The sequence below is a fragment of the Schistocerca nitens genome, chromosome 4 (genome assembly GCF_023898315.1).
Source record: "Schistocerca nitens isolate TAMUIC-IGC-003100 chromosome 4, iqSchNite1.1, whole genome shotgun sequence".
Classification (NCBI taxonomy): Eukaryota; Metazoa; Arthropoda; class Insecta; order Orthoptera; family Acrididae; genus Schistocerca; species Schistocerca nitens.
The window spans coordinates 786,168,173-786,193,280 of NC_064617.1; the positions used below are offsets into that span (position 1 = coordinate 786,168,173).

At 41.6% G+C, this 25,108-nt stretch overlaps 1 protein-coding gene across 1 annotated transcript in view; it reads left to right on the forward strand.

Moving 5' to 3' along the window:
• The window catches only part of LOC126252566 (glutamate receptor ionotropic, NMDA 2B), an 874,952-nt gene that overhangs the window by 491,768 nt on the left and 358,076 nt on the right, over nt 1-25,108 (forward strand). The gene's annotated exons all lie outside the window — the stretch shown is intronic.

Genomic DNA, 25,108 nt, shown 5'->3' on the forward strand with positions numbered 1-25,108 from the left:
GCTGGGTTTGGGGGGGGGGGGGGGGGGATATATGGGAGGAGCTGATTGTCAGTGAAGTGAAATCGAAAGATCATTGGGCTTACTAGTCCGACGAAAACAGGGTAATATCAACAGCAAAAGAAAATGTTATAATGGGAGTAGTATTCATTATGAATAAGAAGGAAGAGCAGAGAATGAGTCACTGTGAACAATTCGATGACTTGGTTGTACTCATAACAATCTACAGTACTCCAACAACAGTTCAGGTATGCATGCCAACCTTACAGACAGAAGATGAAGTGATAGAGGAAGTATATGATAATGTTGAACGGATAATGTAAAGGTACATGATAATTTAATACTCATGACGGACTGTAACGCGGTAGTAGGGGAGAAATAGAAAACAGAGTTACAGAAAAAGATGCGATTGGTGGTAGGAATGAGAGAGAAGAAATATTAACTGAATTCTGCAATAAATTTTAGCTAGTAATGGCGAATACACTGTTCAAAACTCACAGGAGGAGAAGGTATACAGGAATAAAGGGACGCGTTTTAAGTCCTCTAAGGGTGTAGATATTACGATAACGATTACCGTAGTAGACCAATTACGGCGGTATAGATATCTTTAAAAAGACCGATCACAGGAGCCTGTCAAACATAGATACAAGGAAGATATTAGAGAAAAAGTCTTGTGTAAATTAAGAAATACCGCAATTGATCTATTAAAGAAGTACAAAAACGTTCGGCAAAAGACAGAGATAAAGCAATATGAGCTACTTAGGAATGATATAAACCAGAGGTACAGGGAAGCTAAAGGGAAATGGCAGCAGATAAGATCTGAAGAAATCGAAAAAGAGATAGTCGAAGGAAGCCGATACAACCTTTAGTGAATAAAAAGGAAGAGCGTCAGGATTGAGAGTGCAACGGCAATTTCACTCGTAATTGCAGAGGAAGGAGCATCTAAGTGGAAAGAGTACATAGAAGGCCTTTACGAGGAGAATGAACTGTCTGATGACGTGAAGGAAGAAGTTTTGGTAGTTGATATGGAAGCCATAGGGTCTCCATTATCAGTCAGCCTTGGAAGACTTGCGATCAAATACGGCGGAAGGAATAAATTGCATTCCTTCGCAATTTCCAAAACCATTGGAGGAAGTAGCAATAAAAAACTATTCAAATTGATGTGTAGAATTTTTGAGACTGGAGAACTAACATCAGACTTTCGGAAAAATATGATCCACAACATCTCGAAGAAAACAACGACAGACAACTGAAAGAACTACTGAAAAATCAGCTTAAAAATCATGCATCCAAGTTATTGACAAGGGTAATATACAGAAGAAGGGAAAAGAAACTTGAGAATGTGGAGGATGACTTCAGGAGTTTGGCTTTCGGAGAAGTTGTGGCCATTCTGAGGTTACGCCTTGTTATGGAAGCAAGACTTAAGAAACCCAAGACATGTTAACAGGATCTGTCGACCTATAAAAATCATTCTACAGTGTCAAAAAAAGCAATATGATCGAGGTTCTGAGAAAAATAGAAGTAAGCTATAGGGAATGACGGGTCATATACAATATGTACGAGAACCAAGAAGGAACAATAGGAGTGGTAGACCAAGAACGATGCACTGGGCCATCCTATTGTACATACCTTAGTGACTTCAGAATACTGTATACAGCACTTGAAACCGACTTGTTGCTGTGTAGCTAGGTTCGGTGTCGAATATACTGTTATATTTATCATACGTGCGTTTTATATTAGTAAGATACGATCAAACTTAGCATGTATTTTATTAATTTTAACAACCCTGAAGATGTGCAGTACTCTACGAAATCGATCATCCTTGTGGAAATCATTGGGACAGTAAACTGTAATCAAAGACTTTACAATAATTGTAGCGACCGACTTTTTCTGATTTAACAGTTGTAACCTGCTGACGTGGCTTCTAGGATACGACACTGGTCATTATATAAATTATTTAAAAGAGCAGCCAACCGGTTATTATTCAAGATGTCTGCTTACTGCTGCGTTTGTCCCTCACACAAGATAGCGTATAACAATTTAGCTGTTGCTGATTTTCTCCATTTCACAGCATGTCATGTTTTTATAAAATGTGTTTCCCTGAAAATACGTGTATTCTGTACTCATCTGTATTGTACACTGCATGGCTCAAAGTCAGGAAAATGCATAGTGACTTGGGTCGTTCGTCAACTGCTGAGACCTATGCGCAGCGTTTGCCTCCACACTATCCTAGAGAAAAGAATTCCCTGACTCAACTCATTCAAATCAGCGGCGACCTCACGGTAGACTGCCGACCGCCCCGCTTGGCGACACGACGTCCGTTCGTCAAACACTTTCGACCGCTCTGTGCGGCGGTTTACGCCAGTGAGAGAACATTGTCATTGCTATACTGAAGATACTGTCTAGACACTGTTCAGCTCGGAAAGCCGAAGTCTTGTTTAAGTCCCCGTAAACTAGACACCGTCAACAGTTTTCTGACGCATGCGATGCGGTCCATCACAGAATCCTTTCCTACCTCAATGTCTTCATCGCTTACGTTATTCGGTCGATATATTCCAGACTTTGTCTTCTTCTACAGATTTAGTCTAATGCAGCTCCCTCAAATACCCCGAAACATGTTCCTCGTTGTCTTAACAGGTGTCCTGTCCCCCTCTATCAGTACAACGTTATTATAAATGATTGAAGCGACTTCATAAATTCGCTGTTAAGTGACAAATTGTCACAAAGCTCAACATTCGTACAGAAAAATCAGAAAATTTTGTACTGTTGCAGCCGCACTTCGGATTTCTACCACAAGAATCGCAGCAGTGACGAGTTAGGCAAGATAGCGATAGGCGCCGAGAATGCATATATTGTGCTTGAAATGCTTTCACATCAGTCTGCCAAACAATGCAGCACACTTCAGAGAGAAAGTTCAAGGAAGATCCACAATTGACAACCCCATTCCACGATGGTACGCGCTGTTTAAAGCTTCAGAATGCCTCTGCAACGGGAAATCAGTTTACCGGCCTGCAGTGAGAGAAGAAAACGTTGACAGCGTGCGGGCGAGATTCGCACGCAGCCCTCAGAAGTAGACGTAGAGACCAATCAGAGAGCTGAACATGGCACAATCAACCGTTTGGAAGATCTTAAGAAAACGACTGACGCTGAAGCTTTACCTCTCGCAATAAGCTACAAATCCTGACTCCCGATAACAATTTCAGACGTTTTAAATTTTCGACACAGTGGCAACAGCTTGTGTAAGAGGAGGGGTTTTATGAGAAATTCATCCTCAATATAAAGAAAAGCAACATTGTTTTGTGAATGGGACAACGTAAAGACACAAGGCGCGAATCTCGGGGACAGAAAATCCCTACGCTGTCGTGTAGCACATTCCGCATTCATAAAAAGTTAATGTGTGTTGTGCAGCCTCACGATTTAAAGTTTACAATCCCTTTTTACTTATGCAAAAAGACCGTTATAGGACAAGTGTATTTGGACATACTGGAGAGCTGGCTAATGCTACAACTGGAGATGGAATGTGTGGACTTCATCTACGAAAAGAATGGTACTCCACACACTTCCATTGTGATGTTCGTGAATTCTCAAACAGGAAACTGAGAAAGCGATGGATCCGTCATGGTGAGTGAGGTTGATGATCAGCAATTCCTGTCACGACCTCCACGCTCTGCCGATCTCATGCGATACGATTTTTTTTTTTTTTTTTTTTTTTTTGTACGACGTCATGTGAAAGATGCAGTGGTTACGCCCCTGCACCAACAAACCTACCAGAACTTCTTCCCTGCGTCAGCAGTGCTCTTCAACAGATTGATAGTGGCCGGCCGGTGTGGTCGAGCTGTTCTAGGCGCTTCAGTCTGGAACCGCGCGACCGCTACGGTCGCAGGTTCGAATCCTGCCTCGGTCATGGATGTGTGTGATGTCCTTAGGTTAGTTAGATTTAAGTAGTTCTAAGTTCTAGGGGACTGATAACCTCAGATGTTGAGTCCCATAGTGCTCAGAGCCGTTTGAACCACTTTTGATTGATAGTGACATTCTGCGCCAAGCGAGGGAAGAGCTCGATTGTCGGCTTGATATCTGTAGAATCGGTTGGGGGGCACATATGGAGCACGGGTAATATGTAAAAAAATCTTACTGAGTTTCGTGTGTGTGTGCAGAGTCCTTTGACAGTTTGTTAAATTATATACCAACAGCAAATCTATGAAATCGCTTCAGTCATTTATAATAATCCTGTATTTTGCATATGTTTCTCTCTTCGCCGATTCTGCGGATAACCTCCACACTTCCAATCTTAGGATCAGTCCATCTCATTTTCAACCTCTCAAACGTTTCGATTCTCTTATTTTACGGTTTTCCCACAGTCTTTAATCACTTCCGTAAACAGCTGTGCTCCAAAAATATTTTCTAAGGAATTTCTTCATAAAATTAATCTCGATGTGTGACACCAGTGGACATTTTTAGTTCCTGGGCATTGCGTTGGGCTGCCGTCCATGAATACCGAAAGACGCTTTCCAAATTTTTGGAAAGATTTTCCTTGCCGTGATCGAGGCCTCCGCTGCCGTTTCTGCCCTAGGACAGAAGTGAACCACCCCCACATTTATAAATCTTAGACTGAACCGCTTGCGGGCGATCAACTTGATCGGGAAAGTCCACGTAATATTAGGCTGTAAAAGTTACCTCTATAGAAACATATACACGTGTATGCATTACCCGCTAAAACTGTGCTCACTGCATTAACAGCCCTACTTTCCGCCTTGTAAATTTTGTGTACGGGGTATTAGGGACTTCTGACAATAAAATAATATAAGTGAGTGTAAAGTACCTTCGTTGCTCGTACTGTCAGGGGACTAATACTAGCTTGAGTCATTCCTAGATAGCTCCACCAATAAGGGCATTGTAAGCAAAATGCAAGGTAGTGGGTCTGAGTATCGTCCGGCACACATTTTTAAACGGCCACTAAGTTCCAGACCAGCACACAGTCCTCTGTAGAGGATTCATTCTAATGCCTATTTTTTGGAACGTCTGGGGAGTCTGTAATGTAAATATTGCAATTTACGTCATCCACATGTTGCCTGAAGTATTGCCGACCCCGTGTACGTCATTTTAGTGTGTTCATAATGCGGTGATAACATTGGAAGACAAAAAAGTAGAACCACTTTCGAATGAAATAAAAAATTCTAATACTCGAAATTCGATGGTTACAGAGGAACCTGTTCAGTGGCAAAAGCTATGCAGGCCACAATAGCCAAGCAGAAAGCTCGTATTACTAGTTCGGTGCACGATTTGCCAGAGTATGGAGTGACTCGGTCGTGTCGCATGATTACGAATTCAGTTGTCTCTTATTTACTAATCCTGAGAGCGTGTAGGGAAGTAATAGAGCGTGGTTCTTTTCGGTCTAATCCTAGGAAGTTACTAGTGGGGGAAAGAGGGTCATAAAGGAGAGTACTTACAAGGGCATCACTTGTAACGGCAGTCAACTAACAGTCAAGAGAAACCTCTAGAAAACTTTCGTTGGAATTGGGAGACTGGAAATTTTTTTACTTTATTTCTGGGATGACACATCGCAGACAAAATGTGTGTGTGGCTGTATGTGTATGTGACGGTGCAAAGTCGTCGACTTGTTCTACGTCACATCTCACATGTTCATGCTGACCATGAGATGAGAGAGAATTTGGACTCAACAAATTGTCGTAATGTTTCTTGGTACGCATTACTTCCTCATCTCAAGTTTCAAGGTTGTAATACCAAACCCGATCTCCTCTCTAACTGTCTTCCGGTGCCACATCTCCCTCTCAATTTATTCAATTTCTGACATTCAACTGCTTCCCTGTCATAGTTGGGTTGGGTTTGGGTTGTCTGGGGAAAGAGACCAAACAGCGAGGTCATCGTCCCATCGGATTAGGGAAGGACGGGGAAGGAAGTCGGCCGTGCCCTTTCAAAGGAACCCTCCCGGCATTTCCCTGGCGCAATTAGGGAAATCACGGAAACCTACATCAGGATGGCCGGACCCTGTCATAGTGATCGATCCATATTGCTCACGACTGTTACGCCCTCCCTTCCGATCCTTACCTCCTCGCCTGGGAGCTCACAGTCAGATACAACAAAATTAATTGCCATGTGGCCAGATGTAGAACTCAAAGTAACTAACCCGCGGTAGGACCCTGGAAAAATACCGTTTCTATGCGCGGCATTGTGGAACGCGCTGGTAGCGCTTGCCGTCGCATGCGTACCGAGAACTGGATCATCTTGGGGAACTTTAAGGCTACTAATACTGTTCACGTACGGGAGAAACTGCCTGCCTCAGCGCTGTGTAACGGAGGGAGCCCGGCAGCGGTGCAGCAGCCGCATCGCGCCCTTGCCGCCGTGGCTTTGTGTAACGCCGCCGGCAACCCCTGGAATTGGCTGACAGATTCCCGCGACGTGGACGCCCCCGCGTGCCGGGCGCCGGCCGCAGGCAGCCCATATGAAACTACTCGCACGCCGCAATATTCGCGCCTGCGCCACGCCGCTGGACTTCCGCGAATTCCTCTCCCTCACATGCCGTTCGAGCCCGTTGCGTATCAGCTTTCGCCGTTGTCTGCCGCAGCGCACAGGAACCGTTCACGCTCCTTCCCTCGTCATCCGATAGCCCTTCCAGAAATTTCCATGCTGGGCACGGGCTGAGTTTATTGTCCCGCGCTCTTCGGTTGGAGGTACTATCAGCGACACCGCTTTCACCCGTACGATTAGCGTGAAACTTTCATCTACGTCTACATCTACATCGACATGAATACTCTACAAATCACATTTAAGTGTCTAATAGAGGGTTATTATACCAATCTCGAATAGCGCGCGGAAAGAACGAAGCCCTGCATCTTACCGTACGAACTCTGATATCACTTATTTTATCATGGTGATCGTTTCTCCCTACGTAGTTCGGCGTCTCCTAAATATTTTCGAATTCGGAGGAGAAAGTTGGTGATTGGAATTTCGTGAGAAGATTCCTCCGCAACGAAAAACGCCATTGTTTTAATGAAGTCCCAAATCCAGTATCATTTCAGTGACTCTCTCTCCCCTATTTCGCGATAATACAAAACGTGCTGCCTTTCTTTGAACTTTTTTGATGTATTCCGTCAGTCCTATCTGGTAAGGATCCCACACCGCTCAGCAGTATTCTAAAAGAGGACGGACAAGCGTAGTGTCCTGCCAATAAAACGCAGTCTTTGTTTAGCCTTCCCGACAACATTTTCTGTGTGTTCCTTCCAATTTAAGTTGTTCGTAAGTGTAATTCCTAGGTATTTAGTTGAATTTACGGCCTTTAGAATTGACTGATTTATCGTGTAACGGATTTCTTTTATCACTCATGTGGATGACCTCAAACTTTTCGTAATTAGAGTCATTTGCCAACACATATATTTTTTAAATCGTTTTGCAGTTTTTTTTATTTTCTAATGACTTTAGGGGGGGGGCTACTAGTCGATAAAAGACAGCGTCATCTACAAACAACCTAAGACGACTGCTCAGATTTTCTCCCAAATCGTTTATATAGATAAGGAACAATAAAAGGGCCTATAGCGCTACCTTGGGGAACGCCAGAAATCACTTCTGTTTTACTCGATGACTTTCCGTCAGTTACTACGAACTGTGGCCTCTCTGACAGAAAATCGCGAATGAAGTCGCTTAACTGAGACGATATTTCCTAAGGACGCAATTTCACTACAAGCCGCTTTTGTACTAGAGTGTCAAAAGCTTTCCAGAAATACGGAATCAATTTGAAATCCCTTGTCAATAGCTCAACACTTCGTGCGAGTAAAGAACTAGTTGTGTTTCAGAAGAACGATGTTTTCTAAATCCGTGTTGACTGTGTGTCAATAGATCATTTTCTTCGAGGTAATTCATAATGTTCGAACACAATATATGTTCCAAAATCCTCGTCCATATTGACGTTAATGATATGGGCCTGTAATTTAGTGAATTACTCCTACTTGAATGTTGGTGTGACCTGTGCAACTTTCCCGTCTTTGGGTACAGATCTTTGTTCTTTTCACCAATTTATTCTGCTATACAGGAAGATTCAGCTGCCCCTACATAAGGGATTTATGCAACCTGTTATGCTTCCATAAAGCATGTGCAAGATTTTCATACACTCTGACTCGCTACGAAACAACTGTTAGACCTACAGAAAACATGTACACGATATTTTTGTACGAAGTACAATGTAGCTAATTTTGTAGAAGGACACGTTATCTCTGGAGACCACGATTTTAGGCTTATTCAAGAAAAACGTATTTGAAGATCAGAATGAAATTTTCACTCTGCAGCGGAGTGTGCGTTGATATGAAACTTCCTGGCAGATTAAAACTGTGTGCCGGGCCGAGACTCGAACTCGGGACCTTTGCCTTTCGCGGGCAAGTGCTCCACCAAGTGAGCTACACAAGCACGACTCACACCCCGTCCTCACAGCTTTAATTCTGCCAGTACCTCGTCTCCTACCTTCCAAACTTCGCAGAAGCTCTCCTGCAAAGGTCCCGAGTTCGAGTGTCGGCCCGGCACACAGTTTTCATCTGCCAGGAAGTTTCGTGTTTGAAGATCATTTCGTATGTTTTTCTTGAATAATTCGAAAACTACGTTTCCTAGCGAAAATTTTGTACAGGAAGGTCTTTTTCATTTTTTCTGTAGGACTAATAATTGGCACGTAGCAAGTGAGAGAGTATGAAAATCTTGCTCATAGCATTTGAATGTGTCACAGGTTGCATAAAACCCATAGGTAGAGGCAGCTGAACCACCCTGTATACCGATTAAATAACGAAGCAGATTTTTGATGTATTTGGCAACTGTTCTAAAGCCTCTGATAAATGATTCAACGAAGTAAGGAAGGTTCTGCAGACCACTAGTCATTCAAGAGGACATCTCTAACCAATCAAACCGCAAATAGACGATCAATAACTTTAAGTGTTTCCACAATAAGCAAAAGCAGAACAGAGGCTGGACAGGAGAAAGCAGACAGGTGGCCAACACATGGAATGCAACGCTTCTAGGCTGCAAAAAAGGATTTGGAAAAGCCTTATGGACACATCAAAAAAAGTTTTGCATCACCCCGGTTCTCAGAACTCCTGAAGATAGACGTTGACTGTGGGTATTGTATCACAGACACAGTTCCTTCGACTGTTCAGATATGTCACTAAACCTGCCCAAAGATGTAACCCGCCCAAATGGTTCAAATGGCTCTGAGCACTATGGGACTTAACATCTGTGGTCATCAGTCCCCTAGAACTTAGAACTACTTAAACCTAACTAACCTAAGGACACCACACACATCCATGCCCGAGGCAGGATTCGAACCTGCGATCGCAGCAGTCGCGTGGATCCGGACTGAGCGCCTAGAACCGCGAGACCACCGCGGCCGGCTAACCCGCCCAAAGATGTAAACAACCATGCATGAGCAGCGCCTATTAGACAGAGGGGGTCCGACAGCCGATCAGTTCCACTCATTCCACCAGGAAGGAGGTACACGGCTCATGTTGTTTGTAGTTCAACCATGCTTGGACTGTCAATACCGCTGTTCGATCGAATCCGCATTGTTACTTTGTGCCAGGAAGGGTTCTCAACAAGGGAAGTGTCAAGGCGTCTCGGGGTGAACCAAAGCGACGTTTTTCGGACATGGAGGAGATACAGAGAGGCAGGAACTGTCGATGACATGCCTCGCTGAGGCGGCCCAATGGCTACTACAACAGTGGATGACCGCTACCTAAGGATTATGGCTCGGAGGAACCCTGACAGCAACGCCACCATGTTGAATAATGCTTTTCGTGCAGCCACAGAACGTCGTGTCACGACTCAGTAGGCTGCATGATGTGAAACTTCACTCTCGACGTCCATGGCGATGTCCTTCTTTACAACCACAGCACCATGCCGAATGGACCGCTCAGGACTGGCATCACGATCTCTTCACCGATGAGTGTCGCATAGGCCTTCAACCAGACAATCGTCGGAGACGTGTTTGGAGGCAACCCGATCAGGCTGAACGCCTTTGACACACTGTCCAGCAAGTGCAGCAGGGTGGAGGTTCCCTGCTGTTTTGGGGTAGTATTATGTGGGGCAGACGTACGCCGCTGGTGGTCATGGACGGAGCCGAAACGGCTGTACGATACGTGACTGCAATCCTCCGACCGATAGTGCAACCATGTCGGCAGCATGTTGGCGAGGCATTCGTCTTCATGGACGACTTTTCGTGCCCCCATCGTGCACATCTTGTGAATGACTTCCTTCAGGATAACAACGTCGGCCGGCCGCGGTGGCCATGTGGTTCTGGCGCTGCAGTCCGGAACCGCGGGACTGCTACGGTCGCAGATTCGAATCCTGCCTCGGGCATGGGTGTGTGTGATGTCCTTAGGTTAGTTAGGTTTAAGTAGTTCTAAGTTCTAGGGGACTTATGACCTAAGATGTTGTGTCCCATAGTGCTCAGAGCCGTTTGAACCATTTTTTAACAACGTCGCCAGCATGTTCTCCAGACATGAACTCTATCGAACATGCCAGGGATGGATTGAAAAGTGCTGTTTATGGACGACGTGACCCACCAACCACTCTGAGAAACCTACGCCGAATCGCCGATGAGGAGTGGGACATTCTGGACCAACAGCGCCTTGATGCTCTTGTGGATACTATGCCACGACGAATACAGGTATGCATCAATGCAAGACGACGTGCTATTGGGTATTAGAGGTAGCGATGTGTACAGCAGTCTTGACACCTATGAAGGTCTCCCTGTATAGCGGTAAAACACGAAATGTGTGGTTTTCATGAGCAATAAAAAGGGCAGAAATTATCTTTTGTTGATCTCTGTTCCAATTTTCTGTATAGGTTCCGGAACTCTCGGAACCAAGGTGATGCTAAACTTTTTTTTTGATGTGTGTACTTACTTGATGTAAGCTCTACCGGCTCTAAAGGAGAAATATGCATATTTTTGAGCTATGAGATGTGTTCACAAATTAACAGATTTTTTAAATAATTTTTTTATTCGTCTACATCAGTGTTATTCCGCTCAATATAGTCCCCATTAGACACCATACATTTACCCTATGCCACAGCTTTTATCCAGTCCCCGAAACACTTCTGGAACTCGATCTTTGAGATAGCTGTCATCTCTCTCAGAGACACCGTTCTAACATCATCTGAGCTGGTAAAACACGGACCTTTATGGTTTTCTTTATTTCTAACAACATAATATGTCACAATAACTTCACGTGTGACAAATGTGGTGGCAGAGACAAGTTTATGTCTTGATCTAAAATCCACGAATAAGGTTTGGAGTTTACGTAGATGCACTATTGTTGTGTAAAAGCCGTGAATTGTTGGCCACAAATTTATTTATTTTCTTTTTTTTTATTGCTTCACGCAAGCGTCATTGAACTGCGGTAGCCATCCTAACTGATCTTCCGACTTCATGGTACATTATGTCATACAAATCGAAGAACAAAGTGATGGTACCCTTCACAGTTGACAGCATATCCCATGGTTTGCCTTCAGCCATACAGAATGCTTCAGCAGGGACGACTGAAACTTAGTTTCGGCGCGATACCGGTACACCCATGTTCTATCACTTCTTATGCCACCTTTCAGTAGTTCTGCATTGTTGTTGACTTTCATCTAGCAACTTCCGAGCAACTTGCATTCATCGCTGATTTAGTTCGAGACATAAAGATTTTGGGAAAATGTAACCCTCACATACCGAACACATGCGAAACAGAGTCATGAAGCTAATGAGCTAATGAAATGTTAACATCATTAATGACTTCTCTGATGGTGATTCAGCTACCGTTCATAATCATTTATTCCACTTTTTTCCATATTCAATCGGTGGATGATGTACTGGGGAATCCAGGCCGCTCGTCAATGTCTTCACGGCATTCTTTGAAAAGCTTTTACCACGCGCTAATGCTTATTTTTCGCATATCAGTACCCAAATGCAATACAGTATTTCATGGTTTTACAACTTCACCGCACTTTATTAAGGTTCTTACAGTAAAATGTAGTAATAATGTTTTGTATTATGTGAGATCATTCAAGTATTTAATCATAGCATCAGTTTACCTAAAGAGGTTGGTACTGAAGCAATTACTACAAGGTCGAAATACAACCATTCATGTATTATTAAATACAAAAAATTGCAAATATATTTATAAATGTTATTTAAAATTGTAGTTACGGTAATCTACTCTATTTCCGAATGAAAATATGAGTGGAAAGCAGAAATGTGAGTGCAGAAAATGCGCTCCGAAAAAAATTACGCACTGGGGGCAGGAAATTTAACTTTCAGTGTCAGTTCTGTAATTAGAAAGCCTGCCTTTCCACATTCGCATAGAAAAGCAATGTTACATATTATAATACCCCCTCAAATTTAATTTTTAATCTATACTGTCGGAAGAAAGAGAAATTTTTCAAAATATCAACAATGGGTGTTTTCCCTTAGGAACTCTGAACATTCCTTGCAAATGAGGGAAAACTGCATTTATTCTGTGTAGTAGATGCCGTTTCAATTTATGTTTTACATGCCTGTATGACAGATATCATCCTGCAGCGTGGATGTTAAGAGCACATTCGACGAGCGATTGTACATTACGCTTGTAGTCTGGTACATTGTTACTCGCTGTATTACTAAATAACATCATTCGCATCATTATTTATCGAGGTTTTACTTGGGCTTTCCAAACCTGTCCCTCGTCCTTGAAAATTTAATTAAAAGTTGTAAACAGTCAAATAATGTATGAAATTCGCAACAGCTTCATGAAGATGCACGTAGTTTTTTTTCATTATACTACTTCTCAAGTGTTTAATAAATTAAAAAATGTGACCAGCGATGAAAAAACGTAGGTAAAAAAATAAGTATTAGCAGGATTCGAATCGCCGCCTCGTCTACGGTCCCCTTGCTTCGCGCAACATGGGTTGTGTAATAGACGCATAAAACTTTCTACTGCGATTTACTCGCAATTGCAGGAATAGTGCACCTTACTACTTCTACTTTACGTTGTTTAAATGGCCTGCTACAGGTGTACAAAGTTTGAAGTAAATCTGTGATCTGACCGAGCGGTTCTAGGCACTTCAGTCTGGAACAGCGCGATCGCTACGGTCGCAGGTTCGAATCCTGCCTCTGGCTTGGATGTGTGTGATGACCTTAGGTTAGTTAGGTTTAAATAGTTCTAAGTCTAGGGGACTGATGACCTGAGATTTAGAATCCCATAGTGTTCAGTGCCATTTTAAATCTGTGATCCCAATGTCTTGGTGTCCCCTTCTAAGTGATCAAATTTCACAGAAGACACATTGTGACTGACAATAACAAACTAACTTCAGTAGTTCATTGTTTCCATGGTAAGAATGACAACTGAAACAAAAGTGTCTAAATCCGAAGTGATGAGCTCTGGGTTTTGTACAGAAAACGAAGCACTTGCAGGCACTGTATTTTTGATACGTACCGGTAATGTCCATATTATTGTCCTCTACGACAGCACAAAATTAGGTATAGTTACTCTGATACACTTGCAGATAAACTTCGGGGGCATTCGCTGTCTAAACACAGTGCAATGACAAGTAATGGTATGTATAACTTCCTCGAATGTTCACATGTTATGTAATATGGGATGACACAGCATACAACATGCAGCTGAATGTAGTACTGTTAGTAGTGGCTAGAAGATACCATGTGTATACTACCACACACTCTGATTCAACCAGGAACAACTCTTAATCCGCTCGAATTCCGCCGGCAACATCTCGTACAACATATATTATCATAGTATAAACCAGTGGGAAAATGCTCCTGTCGGAGCAGTAAAAGGCGAACGTGTTTCTCTTGAAAAGACTCTGACAGAATAGTAAGAAACCAATCCTCATTCCGCCTCCCTCACCAAACATTTTGCCATGCGAACATATCTGTGCTCTTTTAACACAGAACATTTTACATCCTTTCATCCAGTCTCTCTTTCAGTGAAGCCTTCAAACTCAGTACCTTTCTCTCTCTATCACTGTCTGCACCTCTCCCCCACTGTCTCATTTTCCTCCCACTGATTTACAGTATATCCCACTACCACTGTCCCCCTTCTCACTTATGTCTTAGTGGCCCCTTATCAGTTAGAGGGCCCGCACAACAGACAAGCAAGCTGGACTGCCGGCCTCCCTTCAAGAGCTCATATCACAATATCACCAGTGAATGTAAACATCAAAGAACTTTCCGGATAAACAAGGCAATACTTCGTGAGAAGCCATGTGACAGAGATCCATCAATTGAAACTAATGTGACTAAGTGTAGCACTCCGCAGAATCAGTGTTACAAGCACGCCAGCAGAGTCAAACCAGCAGTGCGTATCTATAGCTAGGACAGCTCCGGTCAATACCTACGCCGGCTGTAGCCTAGTAGACACTCTTTCTGTAGAAATTTGTATCTTGTTGGGCGTAACGCCAAAAAATGGTTCAAATAGCTCTGGGCACTATGGGACTTAACTGCTGAGGTAATCAGTCCCCTAGAACTTAGAACTACTTAAACCTAACTAACCTAAGGACATCCCACACACCCATGCCCGAGGCAGGACTCGAACCCGCGACCGTAGCGGTCGCGCGGTTCCAGACTGTAGCGCCTAGAACCGCTCGTCCACATCGGTCGGCACGTAACGCCACTTTGGAACTTTGTAGCGTAGTATTTTTCTTATTATTTTTCTTTTCATTGTGTTATAACTTTTATCTGGCTTTTGCCACCACAAGAATTATTGTGTTTCTTGTTGTTCTTGAGTTTGGAAATTAGTACACGCCAAAAAGGCGTTTTAATTAAGTAAAGTGTGTTCTAACTTGATCGTTAGTTCTTTCCTGCCGACTGCAGGACACTACAACTTACACTTCCTAATGTTGTTTTTCTTCGCCACTGTCGCTGTCTCCCCCACTTCTCGGCTGTTCAGAAATAAATCCAAAATTTACCACTCCCCTCAATACTTCCGTGTTACAGTTCGCCGATTTGAGAGGGTCTGGAAACCCAAGCATGTGAACGGTGTCTACTCATCTATCTTTCTCAGTTTCACTGTCTCCTGTCTCTTTCCTCCATCTGCCTCTATCTCCATGCATCTCTATCTCTCGCTTTTACTGTCATTGTCTCTCACTGACCGTCACTATATTCATTCCCTTTGGCTATCACTGCTGTTGTCTTCATCCTTCTCTTCTTCGCTTTCACTGACACTTCCTCTCTCCCACCACACTGTATCTTCTCTCTTCCACCGTCGCTGTCTCTCTGCTAGTCTCAGCCCAAAAAGGGGCGAATATTTTCACACGACGAAATTTTTGGTGAGGAAAGCGGAATGAGGATGGAGGCATCTGGTCCCCCACTTTTCTGCTAGAGTCTTTTCAAGAGGAACATATCCGACTTTTTGTGCTCCAACAGGAGCACTCTTCCGTTGGTTTCCTTCTTTTCCCTGCTACAGCAGAGTATGCAGCTTGTATAAAACGAATCCTATAGGTCGGTAAAATTTTGAAAGTTTATTCGTGTACTTCGTCACATTTATATACACTATGATCAAAAGTATCCGGACACCTCCAAAAACATATGTTTTTCATATTAGGTGCCTTGTGCTGTCACCTACTGCCAGGAACTCCACATCAGCGACCTCAGTACTCATTAGACATCATGAGAGAGCAGAATGGGGCGCTCCAAGAAAGTCACGGACTTCGATCGTGGTCAGGTGATTGGGTGTCACTTGTGACATACGTCTGTTCGCGAGATTTCCACATTCCTAAACATCCCTATGTCCACTGTTTCCGATGTGGGGGGGGGGGGGGGAGGGGTAAAACGCAAAAGCTTATAGGCCGACCTCATCTGTTGACTGACAGAGACCGCCGACTGTTGGGAAGAGTGTAATAGGCAGACATCTATCCAGACCATCACACAGGAATTCCCAAATGGCTCAGTATCCACTGCAAGTACTATGACCGTTAGGCGGGAGGTGAGAAAACTTGGTTTTCATGGTCGAGCGGCTGCTCATAAGCCACACATCACGCCGGTAAATGCCAAACGAGGCCTCGCTTGCTGTAAGGAGTGTAAACATTGGACGATTGAACAGTGGAAAAACGTTGTGTGGAGTGATGAATTATGGTACACAGTGTGGCAGGGTGTGGGTATGGCGAATGCCCGGTGAACGTCATCTACCAGCAGATGTAGTGCCAACAGGAAAATTCGGAGGCGGTGGCACTATGCTGTGGTCCTGTTTTTCATGGAGGGGGCTTGCATCCCTTGTTGTTTCGCGCGGCACTATCACAGCACAGGCTTACATTGATGTTTTAAGCATATTCTTGCTTTTCACTGTTGAAGAGTAATTCAGGGATGGCGACTGCATCTTTCAATACGATCGAGCACCTGTTCATAAAGCACGGCCTGTGGCGGAGTGGTTACACAACAATAACATCCCTGTAATGGACTAATGGACTGGCCCGCACAGAGTCCTGGCCTGAAACCTATAGAACACCTCTGGGAGGTTTTGGAACGCCGACTTCGTACCAGGCCTCACCGGCGGACATCGATACTTCTCGTCAGTGAAGCACTCCGTGAAGAATGGGCTTTTATTCCCCAAGAAACCTCCCTGCACCTGACTGAACTTTTGCTTGTGAGAGTGGAAGCTGTCATCAAGGCTAAGGGTGGGCCAACACCATACTGAATTCCAGCATTGCCGAAGAAGGGCGCCACGAACTTGTAAGTCATTTTCAGCGAGGTGACCGGATACTTTTGACCACATAGTGTATCCTGACACATGCAAAAAACAAATAAGTACACATAATATAAGAATAACACAAAATCGTTAGCATTACACTTTTTCTCAGTACTTTGATCAACGAAATTCAATAAAAAGGCCCAGCTTATGATTCATATCATAAAAGAGTTAAAAGCTAATTTAAGTTTTTTCAGACGAGTTAAGACCTTTTTTTAGCCTAGCTTTTGTTACTGCCATATCACTTTGGGCATAATCGTATAGCCGTAAAGTGTACATTATACAGAGACAAATCGTCATAAAATTTTATTTGTGAGTAAATGATTACTAAAAAAATAGTCTGGAGACCTCAGAACTCTAACAATTACCCTAGAACCCTTACCATGTGTTTACTAAGTTAGTTAAAACAACATTTACGCCCTAGACCGGGTATTAGGTTCATAGTTTACAGCATCAGTACGAAAATGTTGAGCCTCTGGATCTTGGTGACGGATATTGATGTCGAAAAAAGTTTCGAACTCCCTCAAGAATATGATATTAAGAACATATGGTAAAATTTTCGTCGATCTGTCATCAATAGAAATTACAGAAGTGGCCATCCCTCCCAACAGGTCCTTTTGTACACAAAAAACATTGGTTTTCTAGTATATCTTCATAGCGGATACAAATTTTCGGAAATGCGTAAAATGGGTTCTACAGATCAATATGTAAGGAATGTACAGTAAAATTTTGAGCCTCTTTCTTTGGTAGTTATTTAGATTCTTGCGACCGAGGGTGCAAAAACAGCTAAAAACCAGGTTTTGTGGTTTTCAGTGTAAGTTCGGTAAATTTGAACCTATGGCTTTAGTAACGGATAATAATATCGAAAAAATTTTGAAGTTCCTAGGGACTGTCATCCTAAGAACATAACGGTAAGTTTTTCAACTATCTCTCGTCAATAGAAATTATAGAATTTGCCATTCCCACGATTGGTATTTTTCGTACCCAAAGGAAATGGTATTTCGGGGTTTTATCAAGACTCTCTGATGGTTAAATGGTGCTTTTATAAGCTGTCTAAGGTCTACCCTAAATCACAAATAATGCAAAATAACCAACAGATTTGCTCAATTTGCGTGATCTCGAGAAACTGTACAATATTTAAATTTTGACCCTCCACTGAAGGATAGCTACAGTGTGTCCGTTCTTCCGTCAGGCAAAAAAATGGTCGGTAGGTCAACGGGTATCGAAAACACTTGACCATTTATCTCTGTGATGATGAAAAACCGAGATATGGCCCCCTGAAAAATCGCATTTACTCGCGCGACTTTTTGGAACATATTGTTTGCTTGTGAAAATTTGTTTGGTGTGTCTATATTTCACCCCAATGAAAATTTCTCGTGTATCTCCAAAATTCCCCGAACTGCTTTATGTTCAAATCAAGTCAAACTTTCTTTAAAATAACAGCAATACTGGGTCACAATTTTTGGACTTGGGGCCCAATCGCACATCTTGCCCGGGGCCTGTACTCCCTGTCTGGAACACCCAGTTCAAAAGATCTTGACGATGACTTCCCTTAACCAAGTCTAATTATACCCAACGTTTTTTATGTACATGATAATGGTTTAAGGCCGAAATCATGAGAGTAATACAGAATAAAGAACTTTGTACCGTCAAATGGAAGAAATATTATTGAAACATTACTACGTGACTGTTTTCCAAAAATATAAAAAGATTGTCATTGTACATATACTTTTAAAACATGTTTATCAACACAACAAAGAAAAAATAGTATGAACAGGATTAATACAACACGCTAAATTTCAAAATTCTTTTTACTTTCTGAAGACATTATCTTTTTTCAATTCACAAAAGGTATATAGGTATGTTAAACAAGGAATACACCAAGAACTGTTCACAGTTATGATCCATTCATTCAGTACAAATACAAATGGCAGACATTTCAGGTTTGATACAGAAAGACACGGTAATCATAGAAACAGTAAGCGTTTATCATGACTAAAACACTAAACAGGGAACACAAAGACAATTTATTTTTTTGTTGCACTTGACTTGTGGAGAAACCCAAATATTGTCAGTAGGCGGTGTACTTATGATGTGACACAAACGAGCGCAGGAGGCGTGCGACCGTGATGTAGAATTGAGCTGTTCAACAATGTCACATCTTTGTGTTCTAGGAGCAGCCCATCTTCAGACTCTCAAAAACAGCGTTAGTAAAGTTTTTGAACAACTAGTTATCAGTTCAGTACTAGAGACCTACTTAGCATTGACGTCAGACGTGTTGTCACTTCCAAGTGACAACGCAGTCAAATTTGGATTTCTCCAAACTGAAAGCAATGTGTGTGATTCTCGGGAGATGCAAACTACTAGGCTGACACTCTTTAAATTTCTGTTTCGTAAACTAAACGTAAGTATATTACAAAACATATTAACCATCAAAGCGTAAAGATAGAGATATCAATAGCACAAGGAAAGAAAATAGTATAGGAAGAGGTGTCCGATAACGCTGTACTGTCTCCTCATTTATATAATTTATTTATAGGAAGTAGCACACAAGGCTCAAAATTTATGGCAAACAAATACATTGTACTCGATACGCTGATTATATAGTAGTCTTAATAAGAGAACATGAACTATTCGTTAAAAATTTTGTCTGATACCTTGGATAACCACAAACCGAAAACGAACACCAAGAAGACTAAAATAATGGTGACAGATAAATCCAAGAGATAAAAAAGGCCAAATACAGTAAACGTATATAAAATAAAATGCTAATAGAAATACATAAAAATATCTCCAAAATAACAGACACAGTGCGCATGAGAAGAATCCAATTCATGGGGCATTTAGAAAGAATGGACTCAAACAGGTTAACGCACAAAATCCATACGTTTTTAAAGAACAAAACTTCACGACCGAACTGGTACAAACAGACGGAAAAAGACCTGAGAGAATTAGGGTCTCCAAATCTACATGACAGAAATGAAATCAGAAAAGTCACAAACACACGGGGTTTTGAGAAAGAAGAACTAACCGACATACGCAACGAAAGCTAGCCCATTCGTTGCTTATGAAGGAATACTGGTGGAACAAATTTTGCTATTTGGGAAACACAATAATAGAATATAACAGTAGTATAACAGATACTAAAAGAACAACTTCAACGACTAAACAAACATTCAGAAATAAAGGTAATTTACTAACGAACAACTACCTTAATATAGAAACAGGAAACGCATTTGTGAGAACATGGGGCAATTGAAGCTCTGGTCTATATGGACGGAATCTGGGGAAACATGAAAGGAAAAAATTAGAGGAAATAGAGATGTAGATATGAAGAAGAGCTACAAAAAATCCTGGAGTAAAAGGAAAAACTAATTAATGAATACTTAAATCCATTAAAGAGGAATTATATTGACTATCATGATTCAGAAAAGAAAGACTAAATTAACTGACACCTCTTTATATATAACAGCTTCATGAAAAAACATCTTCGAACGAAAAATACTGAAAAAATCAAGATCCAGGGCAAGAACATCCGTATTGCAAAGTGTTACGAGTGGAATGCACTGCAGCTTCTACAAACAAATGGTACACATGGTGAGGGACGGAACAGGAGGGCTAAATCAACAATGAGTTGAGTTTAGTGGTCGAGATGATGATGATTATCATCATCATCACCATCAAATAAATAGCTCAGCTCAGGATATCGAGTTGATTATTCCAAGCGTTGAATTATTTACAGCTGGAGACATTCGATAACAATCCGAAGCCTATGCGATCAAGCGTCGTCGTATTGTAGCATAAAATGATCACCTATTGTGACACTATAAAAACAAACCTAAGCATGATGGACATCGTCTCCACAGAACGGCGTATTGACTATTCCTCGTGGAAGAACGTGTTCCTCCACTTCGTGCTGAATGACCATAGTAACACACGATCAATACTTCGTCTGAAGACAACCCATTCATGGATGTTTCTACCATGCTGAATTGGTTCTATGTTGTTGACTATGACGCTTGGAAGAACGTGTTCCTCCACTTAATTATGAATAAACAACGCTTTGTATGAAGACAATCCATTCACGGATTTTGTACCATGCAAATAAGTTTCGTATTGTTGCTACAAAATAATCCACTGATTTACAGTATAAATTACATATTTTTATAATGAATTCTCTCTACTTTTGTAAATGATGAAAGTCTATGTGAATGCAGCTTGCCGCTAACTTGGTGTAATGTTTTGTCTGTACAGAGGTGTATCTGTCGCCTTTATTACTCCTTCACTCTCACACATAAATCGGTACAATAAAGTCAGGGCTTCGTGGTTTATATGTAGGCTGATCCGTGGAAAGACAGACAAACAATTATGCTAATGGAGGATTCAGAGTAATTTCTCGAATTTCATTCGCTCTCTCTCTCTCTCTCCCTCTCTCTCTCTCTGTCCTTTATCTGTGTACAGTTTAAATATATTATTTACGTGAAATCAGCCTAGTAGAATCTCTGGTGGAGCCCTTCGTCTTAATATTCAGCGGCTGGCTTGCTGGAAAAGATCTTTACATTTGTTATTATAATTAAGCGCTGCATTCAGTTGGGAAAACCGATCATTTGAACAATTCGTTCAGTTTACGACAGATCTAAAATTTCAGATGTGGACGAAGCCTTTTTGGACGATTTATAAAAAGCTCCGAGATTGCAGCCTCTCTTCGTCACAGCTGAAACTTCCCAATTAATTACAGGGCCCAGACAATCATCAATGATTCAGACAGAGAACTCATTCATCATTCACTCTAGAATAAAATGGTCACAAACCTTATTTCTGAGGAAAATTGTATATTGAATCCATTTCCGTACATGTTCCGCTTTCTGTGGATTTCAAGTCTCGTGAATTTGCTTTTACAGTCTTGTCTTTCTCTTTATCTATCACGCTAGCGGCACAAACGTTCCTAGCTCGTTTTAGCGCGAAGAAGAGTAAATAAATCTCTTTTAGCAATCCGACAATCTTCCAAACGATACTTCCGAAGCTGTGTCCTTCTCCCTCTATAATAACCATGGAGCGTACCTCTCTGTACCTCTGTTGTTCCAAAGAATAAACGTACTAGAAAAATACCTTGGCGTCGACGAGCTGTCGGCGCATATATTACTAGAAAATCCGATCAGATATTTTTCAAAAGTAAATAATTGTGGATGATTTGATTAACCCTTATTAATTATTGCGTGGTAGAGGGTAATTTTCCGTGGGGAGATTACAATGCCCCTCGCAGCGAGCGAAGTTTGTGAGCTCAATTTTGATTCATCGAACACACTTCGCGAGCTATCTATTAGCGTGGATAACCCGGAAGTGAAGATTGTCAGTCCTCCGACTGAAAAAGAATATTATGTTTGAGACAGATGAAGAAAAGAAATGTTGAAGACAGAAGAAATGAAGAGACAGGTACCGCGGCTGTATTGCTTTTACGTGCATCTAGGTGTTATGTTTGCTGTGCACAACCAAGGAAGATGATCTTTCATGAACTGATGTCAGGGTCTACCCATTCGGGAACTTTCTTAAGCAGGGAAACCTTGGAAAACCTCTTAAGCTTAGACCCCCAGCCTACGGTACATAGAAGATAGGAAAGCCTATAGAAGGAAAAAAAAATATAATCTTGAAATAGATCTCTAAAGGAAAGACAGGGATCAATTTGTATTACGATTTGGAGAAGAGTGGTTTGTGCCTCTAGCAAAAAAAAACGTTTTACAATAAATAACGTGAATTCTCGTTTTACAATCTTGCTCCTAGTACAATATCTTGCGGTGCTAAACTCCCCCGGGTCTTGCATGTCCCCGACGTCCACATTTGCAGTCGGTCTTCTACGCGGCCCCCTCTGTAGTTGATCTTCTACGCGGCCCACAGTGGGAAGAGCAGAAGGGACAGGGATACTCGAATTCACATGCAACATTCATTCCCAAAAGAATTAGCAATGACCAAAAGGTAAACTCTTCCTGTAAGAGAACTGGTTAGGTTGCACCGTCCAAGATTCTCCTTTTTGAAAGCAAAATCCTTATGGCTTCATGGATCCTTTTTGTTACGACGTACTTCAATGAATTCAACCATTAACTAATGATGTTGCCAAAAGCATCATCCGATTTACTCTCGTTTGAATACTCCTTTTGACTTTGCCTCCCCACTTGTGCTTATAAGTCCAAAAGTTCTAACACATTTTCTATCACTGATTTGTTCTTCGTAATTTAAAGGATTCATGTAACTTACTATAGATTTTGGATTCAAATCATCGAATAATGGAAAGTGTAGTTGATTTTATACCAAGACATCATCCATATTTCCTTGATAAGTCATATAATTTAGCTATACTCAAAACTTTTTATTCTAAATACATATATTTCTTCGCTTGAGTGCTGAAATGTAAAAGTTATTAGCATTGAGGAATGCGGATTCACTTCTTTCATTTACTCTCTGATTCATACGGTGTTCATCCATGCTCATATATGGAAATGGATTTTCCAAACAAAATTCCCAAACGAACACAAACCATTAAATTACTACTGAATCTATGAATATTACTTTCTTTAATCATTCATTAATAAATTAAAAACTCTTAACTTCTAATTATAACACCTATTCCCTTTAAAGTTCAACATGAATCAGTTTATCCTCGCGTTTGGTGCGAGTCTCTTGCAAAGTATATCTGTATCGTCTATATCGATTTTAGCTCTCGCGCCGACGTCAACTGTTTTGCGCGGGAAATTATCTTTGCGGCGTTAACCGTCACTCACGATTCACTGCCACAACACATCCCTTCACACGTTTACACATCTAAGCGTTCACATGAGATTATATATGAATATTCACTCGGAACTTCTTTTGATTATTTAGCGTCATTTGCGGGAAACATTTCATTCTTCTTGAAGGTCAGTTAGATCCTTTATCATTCTTGATGACATTAGCAATGCTAAAGTTCTATGTTCACCCTAACCACAGGTGAAGCCTATCTCCACTATCTTCTTTACAACACTCGCTAATAATAGTTACTCACTATTTCTATACTCTATGTCACTGATTAACTATTTCAATTTAAAGGTTTCTATCACTACACACACAGTTTATTGTTATGTTTTTTACGAGCGTTCATTTCTGTCACTCGGAACACCATTCCTCACTATCTTCTAATCTTCATTATATTTTTTTAAGTCGTTATGAGAAAATAACCCTTTTATTTTGTTCGATCCCGGGTATGCTAACAGATAAGCTCCAGGATTCGGAATTTGTAGGATAATGTATGGTCCAGTATATAGTAACTCCCATTTCTTTATACTTTTCTTTATTACGGATGATTTGGTATGTCGCTTGACTAGTACCTTCTCTCCGACATGGTATGTCTGTACCCTCTTAATTAATTTGTCATGTCTTTGTTTTCTTTGATCAGCCTTTTTCGTCATATTTATGATAGCTTGTCTTATTTTTTCTTCCCAAGGCATCTCAGTTTCCTGAGTTTTGGGGATATGGTCAGTCCAGAAGTTTTCCTCTTTTGCTCCGAACATCAATTCACAAGGTGTATATCCAGTTGAGGAGTGGGGCATGTTATTGTATATCTGCTCAAACTCTTCCACATAATTTGCCCACGCAGATTGCTTATTATGGCAATATGTCCTCATAAATCGATTGAATTCTCTAAAAATCCTCTCAACCAAATTGCCTTGTGGGTGGTAAAATGATGTTAGTACGTGTTTCACACCGACTTGAGACAAAGTCTGCTTCCACCGGAGTCCCGTGAATATTTTAGCATTGTCTGTTATGATCGCCTTAGGTGTACCAACATGTGGAAGATAATCCTTTATCAATCTTAATACAATTACTTTGGCTGTAGCCGCCTTTATCGGGTATATCTTTACGTATTTCGTACACACATCGAGAAACGCCAACACATATTTAACACCACCTCTGGAAGTAGGTAAAGGTCCACACAGATCGCACGAAATTAATTCTTTTGGTTCTTGTACTAATATTGAGCACAATTGGTGCTTAGTCCCCTTTGAATCCGGCTTTGTTTTTTGACAGATTATGCATCTCTTTAAGACCTCATGCACTCTGCGCTTTATGTTGGGAAAATAACAGTACCCACTTATCTTGTCTGCACATTTTGTCGCACCGAAATGTCCCCAGGTTAAATGAGTGAACCATACAAGTTTCTCTATTTGTGCCTCAGGTATACAAACACACCAACGGACTTTGTTTGGCCTTCCACAGCGGACAAATAATACGCCATTCACCAGCTTGTAATAATTTGCCATCTGATCCGAAGGTTGCTGTTGTAACCTTTGAATCACACTTCCCCATTGAGCATCCTTTTTCTGTAACTGGGCCATATGCACACACAAATTGACGTAGTACGTCTTAAATGG